The sequence below is a fragment of the Mytilus trossulus genome, unplaced genomic scaffold (assembly GCF_036588685.1).
Source record: "Mytilus trossulus isolate FHL-02 unplaced genomic scaffold, PNRI_Mtr1.1.1.hap1 h1tg000373l__unscaffolded, whole genome shotgun sequence".
Classification (NCBI taxonomy): domain Eukaryota; kingdom Metazoa; phylum Mollusca; class Bivalvia; order Mytilida; family Mytilidae; genus Mytilus; species Mytilus trossulus.
Window position 1 is genome coordinate 2,427,352 of NW_026963340.1, and position 22,562 is coordinate 2,449,913.

The following is a 22,562-nucleotide window of genomic DNA, read 5'->3' on the forward strand; positions in this document are numbered from 1 at the left end:
AGGTGGCAGGTGTCATATGACCTTGACCTCATTATCATGGTTCAGTTGACAAAGTTGAGTTTTTGATTTTTAGTCTTTTTTCCTAATATTATATGCCATATGTCAATTATATTTGATGCATGGAAATATTTTTTGATCTATATGTCAGCCGCACAGGTTTTATTTGACCTTGACCTTCTTTTCATGGTTCATTGCTCAGTGTTAAGTTTTGGTGGTCAAGTTCATATCTCAGATACTATAAGCAATAGGTCTTGTTTATTCAGTATATGGAAGGACTGTAAGGTAGTGGTAAGGGCATCGGACTACTAACACAAAGGTTCCTGGTTCGATTCCCGTTTGGGATGAAAATTTCAGGAACTCAATTTTCGGCTCTCCCTTGACACTATTTGCGAGTATGGTCTTGAGGAAACGATGATAGTCCGTCGAACGGGGACGATAAATAGCTGGCCCGTGTTAAGAGAGAACCACATCTCTTGCACGTTAAAGACACCCTTGTAGATTTCGAAAAAGAGTAGGCTAATGCCGCTACAAGGCAGCACTCGCACCCGCAAAGTGGAAAGGGATTTATATAAGTTTCAAAACTTGTTTCCCAATCCACTATAAATAAATATGTTTAAACTAAGGACTGTAAGGTGTACATGTTCAACTAAAAGGTGTCATCTGACCTTGACCTCATTTTCATGGTTCAGTGGTTATAGTTACGTTTTTGTGTTTTAGTCTGTTTTTCTTATACTGTATGCAATAGGTCTACTATATTTGGTGTATGGAATTATTGTAAGCTGTACATGCGATGTCTAGGTGGCAGGTGTCATATGACCTTGACCTCATTATCATGGTTCAGTTGACAAAGTTATTTTTTTGATTTTTAGTCTTTTTTCCTAATATTATATGCCATATGTCAATTATATTTGATGCATGGAAATATTTTTTGATCTATATGTCAGCCGCACAGGTTTTATTTGACCTTGACCTTCTTTTCATGGTTCATTGCTCAGTGTTAAGTTTTATCTTTTGGTCTGTTTTTTTTTAAAACTATTAGCAATAGGTCAACTATATTTGTTCTATGGAAGAATTGTTAGCTGTTCATGTCTGCCTGGCATTATTCATCTGACTTTGACCTCATTTTCATGTGGCTCATTGGACAATGTTTAGTTTTCTTGGTTAATGTTAAGTGTATGTGACAGTTGTAATAAAGCTTTATGTTTAGAACTTTCAACATAATATCAATGATGAGTAAAGAAGGCGAGACATTTCAGTTGCACTCTTGTTTGTCTTACTAGTAGTTCACTACACTGTAAAAATCTTTATGAAATAGAGCAGGTGCGATTTTTTTTAATTTTAATTTATTGTATAAAAGAAATGCACTAAAAAATAACTGTGATCTGGGGCCATTTGATTTTTAGCTCACTTAGCTCATCACTTTGCGTCCGTCGTCGGGCGTCTGTCTTCCGGCGTCCGTCGTCTGTAAACTTTTATAAAAATCTTCTCTAAAACTGCTGGGCCAATTCAAACCAAACATGGCAAAACTCATTATTTGGGTATCTAGTTTAAACATTGTGTCCGGTGACCCCGCCAACTAATCAAAATGGCCGCCAGTGTTTGGCTTATAACTCAAAAACAAAGCATTTAGAGCAAATCTGACATGGGGTTAAATTGTTTATCAAGTCAAGATCTATCTGCCCTGATATTAAGAGATGAATCGGACAACCCTTTATAGTCAATTTTTAACCATTTTTCGTAAATCTTAGTTATCTTTTACAAAAATCTTCGCCTCTGAAACTACTTGGTCAAATTAAACCAAACTTGGCCACAATCATCATAGGTGTATCTAGTTTGAAAATTGTGTCCGGTGATCCGTCCAACCAATCAAGATGGCGACCATGGCTAAAAATAAAACATAAGGTTTAAATGCAGTGTTCGGCTTATAACTCAAAAACCAAAGCATTTAGAGCAAATGTGACAGGGTTAAATTGTATAACAAGTCAATTTCTATCTGCCCTGAAATTTGCAGATGAATCGGACAACCCGTTGTTAGGTTGCTGCCCCTGAATTGGTAATTTAAAGGAAATTTTGCTTTTTTTTGGTTATTATCTTGAATATAATTATAGATAGAGATAAACTAAACAGCAAAAATGTTCAGCAAAGTACGATTTTCAAATAAGTCAACAGGACAGTCAGTTGACCCCTTTAGGTGTTATTGCCCTTTATAGATATTTTTATCGAGCCTTCGACTTCAGTCGAAAAAGCGAGACTAAGCGATCCTACATTCCGTCGTCGTCGTCGTCGTCGGCGGCGTCCACAAATATTCACGCTGTGGTTAAAGTTTTTGAAATTTTAATAACTTTCTTAAACCATACTTGACTTCTACGAAATTTGGACAGAAGCTTGTTTATGATCATAAGATAGTATCCAGAAGTAAATTTTGTGAAAATAAAATTCCATTTTTTCCGTATTTCACTTATAAATGAACTTAGTTTTTCTGCGAGAAAACATAACATTCACTCTGTGGTTAAAGTTTTTAAAATTTTAATAACTTTCTTAAACTATCCTGGATTTCTACCAAACTTGGACAGAAGCTTTTTTATGATCATAAGATAGTATCCAAAAGTAAATTTTGATAAAAATAAAATTCCGTTTTTTCGTATTTTACTTATAAATGGACTTAGTTTATGCGGGAAAACATTACATTCACTCTGTGGTTAAAGTTTTTAAATTTTTAATAACTTTCTTAAACTATCCTTGGTTTGTACCAAACTTGGACAGAAGCTTTTTTATGATCATAAGAAAGAATCCAGAAGTAGATTTTGTAAAACGATTATTCCATTTTTCCGTATTCTACTTTAAATGGACTTAGATTTCTGCCAGCAACACATTCACTCTGTGGTTAATTTTTTTAAATTTTGATAACTTTCTTATACTATTTTTAATGTGTACCAAACTTGGACAGAAGCTTGTTTATGATCAAATGCTAGTATCTAGGAGGAAATTTTGTAAATATTTTGTACCTGTCATTACATTACATCCAGTCTGCAGTTAAAGTTTTTAAAACATTCATTAGATTCATAAACTATCCTGGATTTTTACCAAACTTGGGACAGAAGCTTATCAAAAGATAGTATCAAGCAGAATATTTTTATTGATTTTTTCCCTCAATTTTGTTGTGCCAGCAATTTACAGCAAAAGTAGGCGAGACACTTGGTTCCGCGGAACCCTTACAAATTTTTTAACAATTTTTCGTAAAAAAAAAATCTGAATTATCTTTTACAAAAATCTTCTTCTTTGAAACTCCTGGGCCAAATTAAACCAATCATTAGAGCCACAATCATCATTGGGGTATCCAGTTTAAAAATTGTGTCCGGTGACCTAGCCAACCAACCAAGATTGCTGCCATGGCTAAACATTGAACATAGGGGTAAAATGCATTTTTGGCTCACCTGACCTGAAAGGTCAAGTGAGCTTTTCTCATCACTTTGCGTCTATCGTCCGGCGTCTGCCGTCCGTCGTCTGTCGTCTGTAAACTTTTACAAAAATCTTTTCCTCTTAAACAACTGGGCCAAATTTATCCAAACTAAGCCACAATCATCATTGGGGTATCTAGTTTGAAAATTGTGTCGGGTGACCCCCCGTCCAACCAACCAAGATGGCGACCATGGCTAAAAACAGAACATAGGGGTAAAATGCAGTGTTTGGCTCATAACTCAAAAAACCAAAGCATTTAGAGCAAATCTGACATGAAGTAAATTGTTTATCAAGTCATGATCTATCTGCCCTGAAATTTTCAGATGAATCGGACAATCCATTGTCAGGTTGCTGCCCCTGAATTGGTAATTTTAAGGAAATTTTTCTGTTTTTGTTATTATCTTGAATATTATTATAGATAAAGATAAACTGTCTACAGCAAAAATGTTCAGCAACGTACGATTTTCAAATAAGTCAACAGGACCAAACTGGTCAGTTGACCCCTTTAGGAGTAATTGCCCTTCATAGTCAAATTTTAACCATTTTTCGTAAATCTTAATTATCTTTTACAAAAATCTTCTCCTCTGAAACTACTGGGCGAAATTAAACCAAACTTTGCCACAATCATCATTGGGGTATCCAGTTTAAAAATTGTGTCCGGTGACCTAGCCAACCAACCAAGATGGCTGCCATGGCTAAACATAGAACATAGGGGGTAAAATACATTTTTAGCTCACCTGATCTGAAAGGTCAAGTGAGCTTTACTCATCATTTGGTGTCCGTCGTCTGTCGTCCGTCGTCCGTCGTCTGAAAACTTTTACAAAAATCTTCTTCTCTGAAACTACTTGGCCAAATTTAACCAAACTTGACCGCAATCATCATTGGGGTATCTTGTTTACAAAATGTGTGGTGCGACCCTGCCAACCAACCAAGATGGCCGTCAGGGATAAAAAAAAACATAGGGGTAAAATGTAGGTTTTGGCTTATAACTCTTAAACCATAGCATTTAGAGCAAATCTGACATGGGGTCGAATTGACTATTAGGTCAGGATCTATCTGCTCTAAAAGTTTCTGACAAATCGGACAACCCATTGTTGGGTTGCTGCCCCTGAATTTGTAATTGTAAGGAAATTTTTCAGTTTTTGGTTATAATCTTGAATAATATTATAGATAGAGATAAACTGTAAACAGCAGTAATGTTGAGCAAAACAAGATCTACAAATAAGTCGACATGGCCAAAATTGTCAGTTTATCCCTTGTTTAATATGCACATAGACCAAGGTGAGCGAAACAGGCTTTTGAGAGCCTCTAGTTTGGCTTATTACTCAAAAACCAAAGCATTTAGAGCAAATCTGACAGGGGATGATAATGTTAAATTTTGTAATTTGAAGGAAATTTTGCCATTTTTTGTTATTATCTTGAATATTATTATAGATAGAGATACTGTTTACAGCAATACTTTACAGCAAATTAGACCTAAAAATAAGTCAACATGACCAAAATTGTAAATTGACCTCCGAAGGAGAAATGGCCCTTTATAGTCAATTTTTAACAACTTTCATAAATTTTGTACATTTTTACTAACATTTTCCACTGAAACTACTGGGCCAATCATTATAGATAGAGATAATTGTAAGCAGCAAGAATGTTCAGTAAAGTAAGATCTTCAAACACATCACCATCACCAAAACATATTTTTGTCATAAATCCATCTGTGTCCTTTGTTTAATATTCACATAGACACAGGCTCTCTAGAGTCTCTAGTTTTTAATGCCCTTGCTCGTGCGGAGGAGTCATTGACTGATATCTTTGTACATATGCTAACTTTTCCTGTCTGTCCGATCATCAGTCCTTAAATACTTTTTTGTTCTCACTAACTTACGTTTGTCTAAATCAAATGTTATAAAAATATACACAATGCCTTTCAACAGAAAACACCAATTGGAATTTGGGTTACCTCAGTATTACTAAGTTCCTAAGTTTTTCTTCTTCATACTTTTATATGCCAGCGGGGCATCATCTGTGTCCCATGTAAACATTGTTCAGTTATTTATGTAAGAGTTATGCACCTCCTAACCAAAGACCAATAAAATAAATGTTGGATATCATAATGAATGAATAAATGATTGGCTTCAAAGTGCTAATAAATATTTTTTCATACAAGGAGCATAGTGAACATTTCAATTGAAAAAAACCCACTTAAGATAAAAATGCATGGGCAATCATGTTAATATAAATGCTCCTTTATCCCCTCGTCACCTTCATAATTCACTACAATATTCAGGTCATTAGCCTTCAGTACAGCCTAGGACATGGTATTATAAATATCCGTCATCTGCTGTTTCGATCATCAGCCTCTGTTTTTTCCCAAAGGACTGAGCAGGACAACTATTTACTGGACAAGAAGTCACAGTAAATAGAAATAACGTCAGTTTTAGAAAATTTATACTGTGATTTTCAAATGATATATTTATTTTCTTTTTTTAACTATTATCATTCTAATTTATATAAAATGGCTTTGTAAGCAAAATGTGTTACTAAATATTAAGTGATATTAAAACAATAAAGGAATCAATCTGTCTATGTAGATTGTATAAAGTTAGTATTTGACTGGAGGTGTGGTGCCATAAAATCAATTGAAACCTCATATTGCGATGCTAATGAGTAACTTCTTAAGCTGTAAAAGAAATCAATCATATTTTATGTTGTGCAAAATAAAATAGTTCGACATTCTTTCTCTTATATATTTCATATAATTATTTGTAAACTAATTATAATTTTGAAATTTAGACTTTTTGTTTGTTTTACATCCACAATTATCTGCAGGCAAACTAAAGTACACACCTGTAACATGTGACATGTTTATAGAATGTGGTCATTAATGTAGCACAATACAAAGATTTTTTTACTTCCAATCACTAACCTTTAAAATACTGTAACTTGCTTATGAATGCATAACAAATAATAAAAGAGGTATATATAGATAGATAAAAGATGATTCTTTTATATGAATTCAATATTTTTATTATGCAATCATTATGTAATCAATTATTATTTAATTAGTGGCAACATTTCGGTCAGTTTACTTGAATGAACTTAGCTCTATCATCTCTTTAACTATACAGAGAATTTTAACGAAATTTTAATCAACAAATCATGGGCTTCAAATGAGTGTCTCAAATTGTCCCTATGGGATTCCATTTTCTCATAAACCAGTTATTAGTGTAAACATCCTAACCACAGAAAAGAAGTTAATGTTTAATTAGGTGTAAAATTTGTTCTATACATTCTTTCTGAAATCTGAGACACCCTTTTGTAGATAATGGCCATTGGAACAACATATAATAAAATCAACCCCCCTAGAAATACCTATGCAGAAGCTAATGTCAATCGAAAGTGGAAATTTGGTGAAAAATATTTTAGACACGGTTAACATTATAATTGGTTACACAATTGTTGCATAATACAAACATTGCATTAATTTGAAAGAGTAATCTGCTAGCTATCCAAAACTACCACTTTTATATTTTCAAGCATTATTAAGAAAGTTACAGCATTTTAAAACTTAGGAGTTGGAGTTATGAAACCATATTTAATATGCAGTTGTATAAGCATTGGCACATCTCATTTCCATGGAGATTATTTGGCCCTGTCCCTCAGTCATGGTCCATTGACTTTGAAACTTTTGCTTATTTCCAGTTCAAATTTTAAAGAAGTTAATGATATGATCCATGTTATATGACGAATAAGATACATAACAATGTGTTGGTTCTTAATTTCCACCGAATAATTCAAAACTATGTAAGGAAATAATGTTTAAGGAAACTGATAAAAAAAACAGGTGAAAACCATTGACATATAAATCACACCACAGGTGCAGGTTGATATCTAGATTTTTTGAATATTTGTGCGTGACAAACTGCATTCTTTAGATAAATAAACTAAAAGAATGTTGAACATGAATAATTTCCTCAAGAAAAATATTGACACTTGATAAAAAGCATACCCGCTGATAAAGGAGACATGTAACACTTCCGTGTAAAATCAAAGTTCGTTTAGAAGAGATAGGCAAAACAGATTACACAATATACAACAATGAAGCACAATTATGACTTTATCATTTTTTTCAGAAGTGTTAAAGTTTTTAATTTGATCTGTTTTTGTTTGGAAAAAGGGACTTTAAGGATGTACACCTCTGAGGAGCCAAACATTTCTAGAATTAAAACTTTTTCTAAACTTGATTTTTGGGTTTATATGACTGTAACAAAATAATTGGTTAAGAAAAAATCATATAATGGTGCACTTCTCTTTTTTCTACGCCTACGGCCCTTTGAAAATGCAAAATTTGATGATTTCCCCACTTTTCATCGATTAATACCTATTTTTGGGCTATTAAAGTGAAAAAAATCACAGTTCCACAATTAAACTTTTTTCCATATTTTCTATAAAGATGTAGTGAATCAATCTGCATATATGTTACTTAAAAAAAACTTTAGGTAGGTGTTAATATAAGACAGTTTTTCATATTTTGACGTTTTTTTTGTGTAAAATTTGCCATGCTTCTTGTAAAATCATTTTTAGCTCACCTGGCTTTTCCCATCACTTTGCGTCCGTCGTCGTTAACTTTTACAAAAATCTTCTCCTCTGCAACTACTGGGCTAAATTTAACCAAACTTGGCCACAACTATCATTGGGGTATCTAGTTTAAAAAAATGTGTGGCGTGACCCGGCCAACCAACCAAGATGGCCGCCACAGCTAAAAATAGAACATAGGGGTAAAATGCAGTTTTTGGCTTATAACTCAAAAACCAAAGCATTTAGAACAAATCTGACGTGGATTAAATTGTTCATCAGGTCTAAATCTATCTGCCCTGAAATTTTCAAATGAATCACACAACTTGTTGTTGGGTTGCTGCCCCTGAATTGGTAATTTTAAGGAATTTTGCTGTTTTTGGTTATCTTGAATATTTTTTAGATATGGATAAACTGTAAACAGCAATAATGTTAAGCAAAGTAAGATTTACAAATTAGTCAAGTGACCGAAATGGTCAGTTGACCCCTTAAGGAGTAATTGCCCTTTATAGTCAATTTTAAACCATTTTTCGTAAATCTTAGTTATCTTTTACAAAAATCTTCTCCTTTGAAACTACTGGGCCAAATTAATCCAAACTTAGCCAAACTGTTGCGTGACCCGGCCAACCAACCAAGATGGCCACCACAGCTAAAAATAGAACATAGGGGTAAAATGCAGTTTTTGGCATATAACTCAAAAACCAAAGCATTTAGAACAAATCTGAAGTGGGTTTAATTGTTCATCAGGTCAAGATCTATCTGCCCTGAAATTTTCAGATGAATCACACAACTTATTGTTGGGATGCTGCCCCTGAATTGGTAATTTTAAGGAAATTTTGCTGTTTTTGGTTATTATCTTGAATATTATTAAAGATATAGATAAACTGTAAACAGCAATAATGTTAAGCAAAGTAAGATTTACAAATAAGTCAAGTGACCGAAATGGTCAGTTGACCTCTATAGGAGTTATTGCCCTTTATAGTCAATTTTAAACCATTTTTCGTAAATCTTAGTTATCTTTTACAAAAATCTTCTCCTCTGAAACTACAGGACCAAGTTAATCATAGATAGAGATAATTGTAAGCAGCTAGAATGTTCAGTAAATTAATGTTTAATAATAATATTTTTAAAATTTTAACTTTTATTTACAACTTGTATTACATGTTTTGGAGATAATTCAAGAACGAGATCTCAACGAGACAGAACGAGACTAAAAAAGTCAGAAGAATACATTATTATAGTGTGTGAGGGAATTTGACGTTTGCTGTACCGCTGTTCAATCCTGCGCCATTTATAACAATACCACTACATCAGTTAGAATGATTTTTTTGCAGTGATTTAAGAAATGATTTTACTTTGTTGTCGCGTATTATTCGTAAAACATTCAATGTTTCAAAAAGGCGAATTTTCTGTATAAAGTCAAGGATTATGTTGACTTTTGAAGGCCTAACTTTTTACAACCTTAAATACGAAAATAAAAGATCCAAAAACTATATCAATAAATAATGACATGATTATGAAATTATAGCAAATCTATTGGTTAGCAAATTTTTATTTGATATTGCAAAATAGTGAACTTAAAATATCTGACATTTTCTCCCTACCCAGTTTACCCAGTTTGATTGGATTCAGTTGTAAGTAGTTTACCTTCATACATGACTTTTGATTAATTAGAACGTGCATGAATGAGTACGGTAACTAAAATGACCTTCAAACTGGACAGTGGACGTGTCAATATTATGTTTTATCAATGAAAGTTAAGGTATGATAGGTAAGAATCAAAATGAGAATGATGACTCGGTACAAAGGAAAATACATACCGTAAAATACACTCCTCATAGATACCAGGAATGAAATTTGATATGTGCGCCTTATATTTACGCCAGACACGCGTTTCGTCTACGAAAAACTCATCATTGACGCTCGAAAAAAATATTTAAAAGGCCAAAAACAAAGTTGAAACGCATTGAGGAAATACAACTAATACCGGCGTCACACATCAGCGTATAGCTCCGGCGTGTTAAAAATCATTTACTCTGCCAATATGCTTTAAGCGTGTGTTAGGCGTACTAGAAGCGTACCTAAGGCTAAGCGTTTATCCGGCGTTCAAGAAACGTATGTTGGCGTATGTTGTATGTTTTTTTATGCTGCATACAAATTTCCTCGGGTTGTTGCGTTCATCAAACGTATTTACTTTCCTTCAGTGGCTAGAGGTATAGGGGAGGGTTGATATCTCATAAACATGTGTATCCCCTCTGCAATTTTGCGCCTGTCCCAAGTCAGGAACCTCTGGCCTTTGTTAGTCTAATATGATTTTTAATTTTAGTTTCTTGTGAATAATTCGGAGTTTATTATGACGTCCATTATCACTGTACTAGTATGCATATTTTTTAAAGGGCCAGCTGAAGGACGCCTACGGGTGCGGGAATTTCTCTCTACATTCAAGACCCATTGGTGGCCTTTGTCTGTTGCCTGTTCTATGGTCGGGTTGTTGTCGCTTTTACACATTCCCCATTTCCTTTCTCAATTTTACCTTTGTATTTCAACGTACTTAAAACTGATGGAACGCGATTTGAACTATTGCTAAGCGTTCCTATGGCGTGCAACTAACGTATACCGACTTTGTCAGTTTTCTCTGTACGTTTGGTGGACGCTGGTCTTTCCGCCAATGTCGCCGGCATAAGTTAATATATTCCTAAGGTAGAAAAGCCTTAGTATTCCAAAGAAAACGCATGGAATTTAACCAGCTGAATTGCAACACATGACAGATTCATAGATGTTACAGACTTTGAAAAGACAAAAAAATAAGGCTGATTGATAACTTGGCGTAAACAATAAATTCATGCGAATTTGAGCGGCCAATCAGCCAGTATAACGCTAATTTGAAATGACACACCCTTTCAATGAAATGCAGAGAGAAAAACATTTAAAATAAAAGTGCTCATTCTATAAGGATACTGTTGCACCGTATTGTATTTTTTTAGTCATAAGTCCATCTTATTTTTTTTAATGTGAAAATATAAACTCAAGGTAGTAAGACTATTGTCGTGGCTAAATAACTCTTAACTGACACGATTTAAATTGTCCAACCCATTAACAGACTGAATTCCCCTAATATTCATTAAAATGTGGTATAACTCAACTTATATAACAATTATGAAATATTTATCAATGAAAATTGATTTTTTAGAACCAAAGTACTACTTTGTGTCCTTTAAATCATATCTAAAAATGGTTTTTGGCCTTTTATCTAAAATATTGCTATGCGTACAAGCATAAAAACCACATACTTGCCCGACGCCTATTCGTTTTACTTAAAATTGCGCAGGCTATGCATTTTTTTTTTAATGGTGGAAAATGTTCTATGATAGATATCATTTTGTCAGACACTTTTCTTTTTTTGATGTCATTCTCATAATGTGCCAAAAAATCTGTATATTTAACAGAGTTTAACATTAAATTGTTAGTTTTACTCTTAACAGACATATAACCAACCCGATTAACAGACCCACCGCCGATATAGCCGCATACTCAATATAGATTAACCGACATATCTCTCGGTAAGCCGAGTGTCGGCCGTGATGTAACGCATTGAATTAATATACATGCTTGAATGAATACCAAAAAGATGAATTATTAAGTTGGCAAGATAAAGGTCACAACTCACAAACATTATAATAAATAAAGACGAAATATTAGCATGATCATCAATTACAAATGATCAAAATTAACACATACGCATTGCTCTATGTTGATCAGTTATATCATTAGAATGGATGACATGATTGATCAATTAAACCTTTTCATTACTATTCATATCTTAATACTGATATTGACTTTAAAAATACTGGCCCTGGAAACAGAAGAAATAATTCGAAACATTTGGATACATGTATAATCTTCATCGTGTTTCACACATATTTTTGGAGATTTTGATTTCAGTGCCAACCACTTTTGTTAATTTGTTTTTCCCATTGATTTACACAAGCACCTCTTTTTTAATTCCTCCTTATTTGCAAAGTATAAATAACAACCATATGGAAAGGGTGAAGTTGAATTTGGCGTGTTTGCCTATTTTTCTCACCAAAATCGCAGAACGACAAAAAGACATACAATAGGAAAACAAGAAGATATGGAAAGATTGTCACTGAGATAACTATCCACCATATACATATAGACCAAATGATGTAAAAGAATAGAAAACATACGTCACCGTACGACCTTCTTGTATTCCTTCTGGAAGTTGTCGCTAAAATATTTTTGTATGATATTAAACAATTAACACGCGTTGAAACTGACACCGGACACTTGTCTTTTAAAGAAATCAAGGATACCGACACTATTATTTTCACAAATAGCGCGTTCCATCATGCAGATGTCGAAAACAGTTTTAAGAGGCGATCCAGATACAGTTCGATCACTCATTAATAAGAGTTATAACCCGTCATATTTCCGACATAATATAATTGATTGTTGGAAATCGTGAATAAAAGATACCAAAGTCTTTTAAATGAAAGTTCTAGTCAATGAAAAGAAAGATAAGGTCATGGTCTTGGTTATTTTCTGATTTTTTACTTTTTATTGTTATGACTACATTGACTACTACACAAATCCGTAATAGAATACCACGGAAAATGATTTTTGTCTCTTAAGCACCACTCTAATAAGTCTTTTGTTGAAAAAACGCGTCCGGCGTGCACAATTTTAATTTTATTCTTCCGGGGATGGGAGTAGTATTCAAAACTTCCCGAAACTTATGTGGACAATCTGAACATTAAAAAGTCCCGACTTTGTAATGATTACTTAAATTACACACACAACCATTTACATTTTGATTCATCTCTACCTCTAGTTGGTGTTATAATACTAATCTGTCAGTTCTTCTAGCTACCTTCCTTACTACTATCAAAGAACTTATTATTAACTTTTGTAATACAATTTATGAAAATCATGGTATCAAGTATTTTTGAAGGGTTAAAAATTCTTTAGAGATAAAGTTGAAGATAAAATACGTGCCTTTTATGTTCCTTTTAATACTGTTGGCAGTTATGATTTTTCTTCTTTTTACACTACTCCTCTAAACAATCTTATCATACTCAATTGAATAGTCATTTGAAAAAAACTTTATTACACATGATTTGCAGTTATTCGTTTAAAAAAGTTTTAAGGTTTTTTTCTGTAACGAAAAAGGAAAGTATTCTAGATACAAAAATGTTAAAATATGATTGAAGCTTTTCTCCTGAACAACATACATGTCCGTGTCGGCGATAACGTGTAGCGACAGGTTGCAAGTATTCCTATAGGCCCTTATTGCGACCCTTGATATCAGATTTATTTTTGTAAGTTTTTGGCAATACATAGTAAAGAAACGTCATTTTCACATTTGATTGACACATTTAACATACCCTACCGTTATCTTGCATATTGTCTTGATTATATCTTTTTGTTAAATAATCCAGAATTCTCTAAATATACTACTGAAATTAACCCAATATTAATTTCGGACGATTTTTCCGTTTGTTTTTTGTTTTCTTGTTTTTGGCTTTTCCCTTGCTTTCAGTAACTGTGAATATTTTCAAATCGTTTAACAATTTTGTAAAAGAAAAAAATGTTCCTCTCTTCTTTCAACAAAAGTATGATATTTAAAATGACATATGTACGACACTTCTTTGTCTCAATTAACAGTTGTCATTATGAAACTCTTCATACTTCTTTTTTTTATTACTATCTGTAATATATCATATGTTTTGATATAATATATAGTGTGTCATAGTTCAAACATATTCGTTTATTGTGTGTTTACTTGTTTTGTTTAAATGTCTTTTTGGTCGAATAAAGCCATTCTAATTGATATTTGGTAGTTTATCTTTTTATGTTAAAATGTTTCACTACTGTCTCAGGTTTGCACCCGCTTCATTTTCATGTTTTCAGTCAGATACCTGGTTCAGAAGTGGTCGTTTGTTGATGTGGTACATGGGAGATTTTCCTTTCTCTTTTTTTATCATATACAAAAGAACGTTTGTTCATTTGTATATTCTTTAAATTGTTTTACACTAGTCATTGTGGGGCCCTTTATAGAATGGCAATGCTCAGTGTTGAAGATCGAACTTTGACCTAGAATTGTTAACTCGTTATACATTGTGACCACATACCACATCTTGTTATTTATTTAAGTAAAGAAAAGATCCTTACCAACTATTACAAAACGTGTTAGTGTGACATGTCGTTTCTTCCAAACATTGACTTTAAATGATGCAATTTATTCACAATGATTTTATTTGCCTGTAAAGTTTAAAATAGGTTGCATAGGGATGCAGCTTATAAACAAAGTTAGGATATTTTGATTTCCTTCCCCAATGTTCTTGCAATTTCAATGTCAAATGTGAGTTTGACGTTCTTGTTTAACATTTGCTATAATTTGATATTGATAGATGATACAGCTTCTCGGTCTTAATGGTGGACCACAGTGGCGGATCCAGAAATTATCATAAGTGGGGGCCCATTGACTGACCTAAGAGGGGGCCCGCTCCAGTCACGCTTCAGTGATTCCCTATATAAGTAACCATTTTTTTTTCTCCAAAAGGTGGTGGTGGGCCCCCTGCCCCCATAAATCCTCATCTGGACCAGTGTTAAGTTACTTATCATATGAAACTGAAAGAGGCAAATTATATCCTTCCCTTCATGAACATAAAAATCTTAAACATAATTGTTTAATCATATTAATCGCTATTAAAAATAGAAAAATACAAAAAATACCAAACTGAAAGGGAAATTCGAAACGGGAAGTCTTTTTGGCGAATGAATTTTCCTAATATAAAAGTGGCAATATCTAACAAATGGAACTAACTGTCATGTTCCTGACTTGGTACATACAAAGGATTTCAATTGCAAGGGCTATTCAAACATGTAATGGTGGTTTCCTATCTACCTTATTTCATCTATTCATGATTATTTTTTTTTTATAAATAGTGTTGGATAATCTATCATTTGACACAGTAGCTGCTTATCTGCTCCTAAATCTGTATATTTTAGTAGATAGATCTTTTATGAAAGACTTTTTATTGCTTCTACTTAAATGCTACATTCATACTACTTTTATTAATACTGAATATTATTTGTGTAATACATAGTATATATTATATGCATGATTTTTTTTATTTCATCTGATAGTGTTTAAGCGTACTATAAAATCTGTTCGCATCAACAAACGGAAGTTTTCAATTGAAAGCATCTAATATTCAATGTCTCTCCATTTCTCTCTTTTCTAAACTTTCACTACTACCCCTGATGCTCGCGCTTCCACTTTCACTGCATAATTCATCATTATCATCGGTCTGATCCGGTGGTATATGTTTATTGCCGTCAATGTCTATCCATTTATGATATTTGTTGAAGAGACCATTCTTTTTGGCAAGTTTAAATCCTCCACGTTTGTCAACAATTACATTATGACCCTTTTTTAAGGAATGATTACTGCATATTAGCCCGTCCTCTGCATTGAAAATGGTTACATTCACTCTATTTGTACAATATGGATCGAACCCAATGCTATCACCGGGAAGAATTCTGGTAAATCCGTTTTGTGTCATAGTTTCATACGTCTCGGATCTTCTTCTACTACCACCGAATCCCGTGGCATTTCCAGCAATTTCCGTCTCTCTAGAAGCTACATTTTCAGTATCGCCTTTGACTTTTGCGTACACTGGCATTTTAAAAGCATTTGAAACGTAAGTTTTGGGCATGTTCCTCCTTTTTCTTTTCTGAAATATGAGATAGACTGAACAAGCAGGAAACAACTAAGTTGGATTACGTCAAGAGAGCAAATATCCACCTACAATAACAACAAAATTACATATAAAGTTCAGGACACAGTTTTAACAAAAGACAGGGTATACATAACAAACTGTATTCACTTTTTGAGTCCCCAGCGCTTACCTTATTATCTTTTCATCAGGAGCGCCAAAAGTCATGAAATTCGAAAGTAAAGGGTGTAAAAGAATCAGAATACGTCAAGTGCTAAATGACATAACTATTTTATATAAGGTCAAGCTCATAATAGCTTATAGTAAAAACGACATGACCAAATAAGCAAAAGATATAAAAAGATTTACATTCAATCACTTGTTGGCATATTTTACACTGTCAACAGTAAATAACATTATCATACCAGGATTATAATTGTGCATGTCAGACTTCCGTTTTGTCTACAAAACTAATCAATGACGCTTAATCCGAAATGTTCAAAAGGCCAAATAAAGTACGAAGTTGAAGAACATTAAGGACTCAAAGCTCCGAAATATGCTTGTAAAGCTAAGGAGATCTAAGATAAAAATATATATGTATCTTAATTTAAAATTACTCCAGATAAAAAAAAATTGCTTCAGTATATTTATTTAATTGTTTTTCAAACAGAAAGCTAAAGTGTAAAGTGTAAGATAAAAAGAAAATACCGAACTCCGAGGAAATTCAAAACAGAAAGTTCATACTCAAATCAATGAGTCAAATGTTTAAATCAAAGCACAAACACACAGTTAAACATAGTTCACAGCAATTATTTGCAAATATATATACAAAAAAAGTAACGTCTTACCTATCCTCTCTAGATCTGTCAACACACGAATACTTATTGTAGAGCAATAACGCTCTTTATAATGTACTTATCATCCAATCATTCTTTTGGTTTCATTATGCATTATCGTATATTATTTTCCAAATATTCACTTATAAACAGGGAAATAAAATTTATCTACAATGACCAAATTAGAAAGATAAACTATTCAATATATTGTTTTTATTGTCGCCATGGTGCATTTTGATAAATATAGACTATATCACTGCACACCTTACCGTTGCATTCAGCATATCCATACAAATAAAATACTTAAAAACATTGAAACAAAACAATACGAAAATAAGGCATCTCTTTAAATTAAAAGATTAATGTCAGGGCTAATTGCAATACCTTTGATGCACTCTACGTCAGAACATGAGAACTCTTTAAAAGTTGTTACCAACATCTTATCATAGATACAAAATTTTATCGTAAAAACACATTTCCGTACTCCTTACAATTTTTCTTTATTTAAAATTTACTGTGTACGTTATTTTATTAAACACAATTTTGTCCCAGATTATAGTTGCCGTTTCGACATTGTCTTAACATTGTTTTAATATTGTGTCATAGATTAAATCAATTTCTTTAGTGCATATTTACTCTTTTGGTTAACACTTTATTATTATCTAGTAAGCCATTTAAATGGATATTTCATATTATACTTCTATGGTGTAATGTTAAACTACTATAATTTCATGCTAGTGTGAAGGTTGATGCCTGTTTTTAAAACAGTCAAACACACCTCATTTGTTTGCACATGTACACAATCAGGAACCTGTTATTCAGTGGTTATTGTTTGTTAATGTGGTTCATAGGTGTTCCATGTTGTCTTTCATAGGCTCATATAATATACAGCAATACACAATAATCCCTGAATTAATGAATCTAAAGTCACATACAGAATCTGACAGGATTAAACATGAATTCGGGCGAACAGCCCTACCTACTATTCGGGACAGTATCGCAACATTACTAAACAATCGAACAAATTAACACAGTATACAATACAGCTAAAATAGACTTAAATGGGCTTATCTACGATGACCACACTAGTATAAGAAAGATAAAACTCTCCAATTCTCATCAGATTTTGTCCAATGCTTAGTTCGTTTCTGTGTGTGTTACATTTTAATGTTGTGTCGTCTTTTTCGTCTTATATTTGATACGTTTCCCTCAGTTTAAGTTTGTAATCCGAATTTGTATTTTTCTTATCGATTTATGAGTTTCGAATATCAGTATACTACTGTTGCCTCTATTTAAATCATCAGATCGATTCAACGAAAATCACACCTAACAAAAATACTTAAGACGCAAGGCGCCGACCATAGAGTACTCGTAGGTATTAAAGGCTATTTCCGAGCGAAAAACAATTGATAAACAATTTAGATTTCGAGGACAAAATTTATTTAGTTGAGTTAACGATTCAATACTGCTATAACTAGTCTGTTTTTTCAACGAATATTTTGTTATTTCAACATGAATGACATGAGCAATAATGCATAAAAATACACAAGCTTAAGCAGCATATCATATTTCATTTACAAGACTTATTATAGTGTACGTTATGTCGTCATTACGTTCTATTCAGTTGTGTAAGTTTTGATATTATGTTTGTACGTAGATAACTTAGAACCAATTTTCTGAATACTCTGGTTTTATAGACGCATCTATTGATTTAATTCGTATGTTACTGAAGACAACATGCAGATCATGCTTACACAATTCAAAGCCTGTCATCTCAATGAGTTTTATATGAGATCAAATTATGAGATGTAGTATAGTCTCACATGAAATAACTAACCACCAGAGACAATGATTGTTACAGAAAAATCAAGAGTTTTGATTTTTCCTGAATTTGATTCCTAATTCTTAATTGGGAGATTGAATAAATCGTCTCATAAAACAGTTTTTATTAAAAAAAAGAACAACACTTGGTTTCATAGACACAAATGTCTTATCTAAGGTCCTGAAAGAATAGACCACTTTCGATTTTGTCCTTCACCAAAAAAAACCTCGTCAATTAGGCGCGCCTTTGTGACGTCATTTACTAGATAGAGGGAATCATCTGTATCATGTGTATCCCTGCACTTTTAAGGTTCAAATGCGTCTTAGTGATCGTCATTGTGCTGGCTAAACTAGAAATAACGTTCGTTCTGTAGGTACTTTGGGACAATTTTGTAATGAAAGCAGGACTGATGGTGAATTAAGAGAATTTAATTTTTCGTATTACTCGTGTTATATAGCATCATAGTTTTCCATACACTCACTCAACATGAGAACGGAAGTGACGATGGCTCTTAACGCACGAATGCTGTTTACTAAAACCAAAGTGTTTTGACGGAAATGAACCGAACTCAAAATTTGTTTATTGGACTTATTTAAAAGTTCAATACCTCGTGTTTGGTATTATCGAAATGCAGGTCGCATTGATCGTCAATATATTTGTTGATATTGGTGAATTTATTTTTCAACAAACTATCGGAATGCCAATCGGTACTTCATGTGCACACGACTGGTAAAATTGTTTTGTACTCTTATTAAACAGAGCTTAAAGAAAACTTTATTAAAGACAACAAGAAAAAACTTCCATCAAATATCACTAATAACACTTTCAGATATACTGAAGATGTCACTTCATAATCCACTTGTAAGTGACTGCTTGCATCCATATTTCCCAATCGATAAAATTAACGGTACCTTTTTGTTTCTGCTATGATGACATGTTTACGCAGTCTTAACCTTTATAACATTGCTAAATGACTTAAATTTTGTGGTTTATATTTCATTAAATAGTAGATCTACGAATACTGGTATTGCTGGGTCAATAATTAAATTGGCTTAAAAGAGGGACGAAAGATACCAAAGGGACAGTCAAACTCATAAATCTAAAACAAACTGACAACGGCAAGGCTAAAAATGAAAAAGAAAAACAGAAAAACAATAGTACACACGACACAACATAGAAAACTAAAGAATAAACAACACGAATCCCACCAAAAACTAGGGGTGATCTCAGGTGCTCCGGAAGGGTAAGCAGATCCTGCTCCACATGTGGCACCCGTCGTGTTGCTTATGTGATTACAAATCCGGTAAATAGTCTTATTCGGTAGGTCAAATTCATGAAAGGGAAGGGGATTGTAGTTACGACGTAAGGAACATATCCGATATCATTTGTGAAACGGTTATTCCATAACGGTCAACCAACTCGTGACAAGTTTCATGTAGTACAGTTCATTCATTATTTGACACGAAACAAACGTTATAATAAATAAATATGAAACAAATTTTAAGTTATATTAATATAAATCAAATTACTTCATCTATGAAATTGTTTTATCAACAGCAAAATCTTAACAGGAAATAATTTCCGAATTAGTTGCTGTAAGCTTGTATTTATGACAGTCAAGTTTATCCGATGTTAGCATTTGCATATTAGAATTATACATTTAAATGTCTATTTATATGAGTCATTATAAAGATTATATCTAAAATGATTATTGATTATTATACACTTTTCACATTTCTACACAAGTGACTATTATTTTCAACTTTAAGAAACAAATTTATTTTAAAAAAGGTGTTTTTGGACCTGTCGAATGAATAAGATTAAATGTTTGTACTAATCCTAAATTGAATCATTTTATGACTTAAAAAGTAAACGTATTATTAAATTTTTCAGTAAATAAAGGAAGTAAAGAATTGTTGCTTTGATAGAGGACACTGACTAAATGGGTTCTAGACTGAATTTAGAAAAAAAAGTAGAAGTAAAACAGGTTATCTTAAGGGGGCTCATGGGTCTAAATCATTTTTTTTTTTTAGGATTTCGCTTTATTTTTCTATAAATGAACTTTATCCTATTCTTAATAGAAAAATGAAATAAAAAAATGGGGTCACCGTTTCTTTTACGCTCACAAACTGCTTTCGAAAGAAGCATACATTTTTGTTAATGTCCTTTTTTCTGTTGAACTAATAAAAGAAATAGCGGTAATATCGAAATGAAAAAAGAATTAAATCACAGAAATCGCTTAAATTTTACAATTATTTAGTTTATGTAAAGCATTTAAAAAAACAACAGTAAAATATATAGGTCACAGATGAGTTAAAAAAGATATTTCAATTTCAATGCCCCAAAAATGGCATTTTTGTCACCAAAGGAAGATAATTTTGAGCGTTTTCAATGATATCTACATTTTAAAAGTCACCTGGAGCCAACACGAATGGATTTTTTAAATGATTTTTGTACCATAGGATAAAGTAACAACTACTAAAGGTACTTATTTAAAATTTATAATAAAAAATTACAGTTAAATTTTTTTCTAAAAATCTTATACCCGCGAGCATCCTTAATGACCAGTTTGTCTGATACATTAAATCTTTGTCACACCCATATTTATTTAACACCAGTTTGGTACTCTGCTGTTTATTCAAGAGTCATCACCGAATCTGACTTATACTTATAATTTTGTTTGTTATAGGGAACACGATAGTTACAGGTATATGTTCCGGACCATATGAGTATTTGGACCATACGCGTATGGTCATGACCATATGGGTATATATTCATATGGTCCGACCATACGCGTATGGTCGGGGTAAGGTACACTCTGTCACAGTTTACTTTAAGTACGTCTCAACTCTTCATGTGGTATGACTGTTCATTTAAAAGACGCTATCATATAGGTAATTTTATATTAATTTATATAATCATAACAAAAAGATTAGCTAAAAAAAATTAGAATTTTTAAATAGTTAATTTTATTTACTTGTCAAAACTATAATAAACACATATTACACCAATGGTCATTGCCGATGGTCATTACCGATATTCATTACCGATTTGTTATAACGAGTGAATGGCAATATGTCGACTTAAAGAAATATTTCCAAAAATTTCTTAATGAACTGTTGCACAAGAAATTAATTGAAAGTAACACATTTTATTTAAGTTGTCTTGTGAATATAGTGTACTGCAGTCGTGTTACGATATTTGAGATCTAGAGCTTCTTAAAACATCGTAAATATACCGGAATGACCCAAGACCTTGATATCACTGCACGCAGCTGCAAAAGGGCTAACTTTTCATTCGCAAACAAAAGATGTAAATTAAAAGGATCGTTCACAACAAGGGCTTTTTTTAGATATTTTTTGTATTCATACGTTTATAATGTAATTTGAAAAAAATACTTTTATGGTCGAAATACTCATATGGTCCGGCCCGTTAATAACCAAACGAGTATTATACTCATATGGTCGGACCATATGAATATACGCATATGGTCATGACCATACGCGTATGGTCCAAATACTCATATGGTCCGGAACATATACAGAGACGCTGGAAATTATAACTCTTTTATAATATATAGTTCATTTCCGCTTTATTTTATGAATGATGATCATCTTTCGATGTTGTGGTTTGTTGACAGTTGTTTATTTTAGTTAACTTTTAGTACCTGTGTTCTTCATTTCAACAGGTTTTTTGTGCTAATGTATAATGTATTACGCAAAATGTATGTAGCACCTTTTTCAAAGGTATCAGGTCCGTTCGCGCCAAATACTTTTTCGCACCCTACACGTTCGCACCTTGCACGTTCGCACCCAATTCAAAACAAGTTCCAGTTGAATAATTAAAAAAATCATGATTGTTGTTTTAAATTGCTTTGATGTAAATGCTGCATGTATTTAGCTTCGTATAAGTAAAACATTGAAAATTTTAAATGAAAAACACAAAATATAATTGTTTGATCTGAAACAACTAAACAAAAAATTATAGCAGTACACTAACCAAAAATGATCAAAATTTAAGATTTATTCCATCCAAAAAAAATCCCTATGTCAGAATCTCACTTTATGTAGAAACAATGATTAAACATATTTAAGCAAACCACTATCCAAAACATGATTAAGATTTACACAA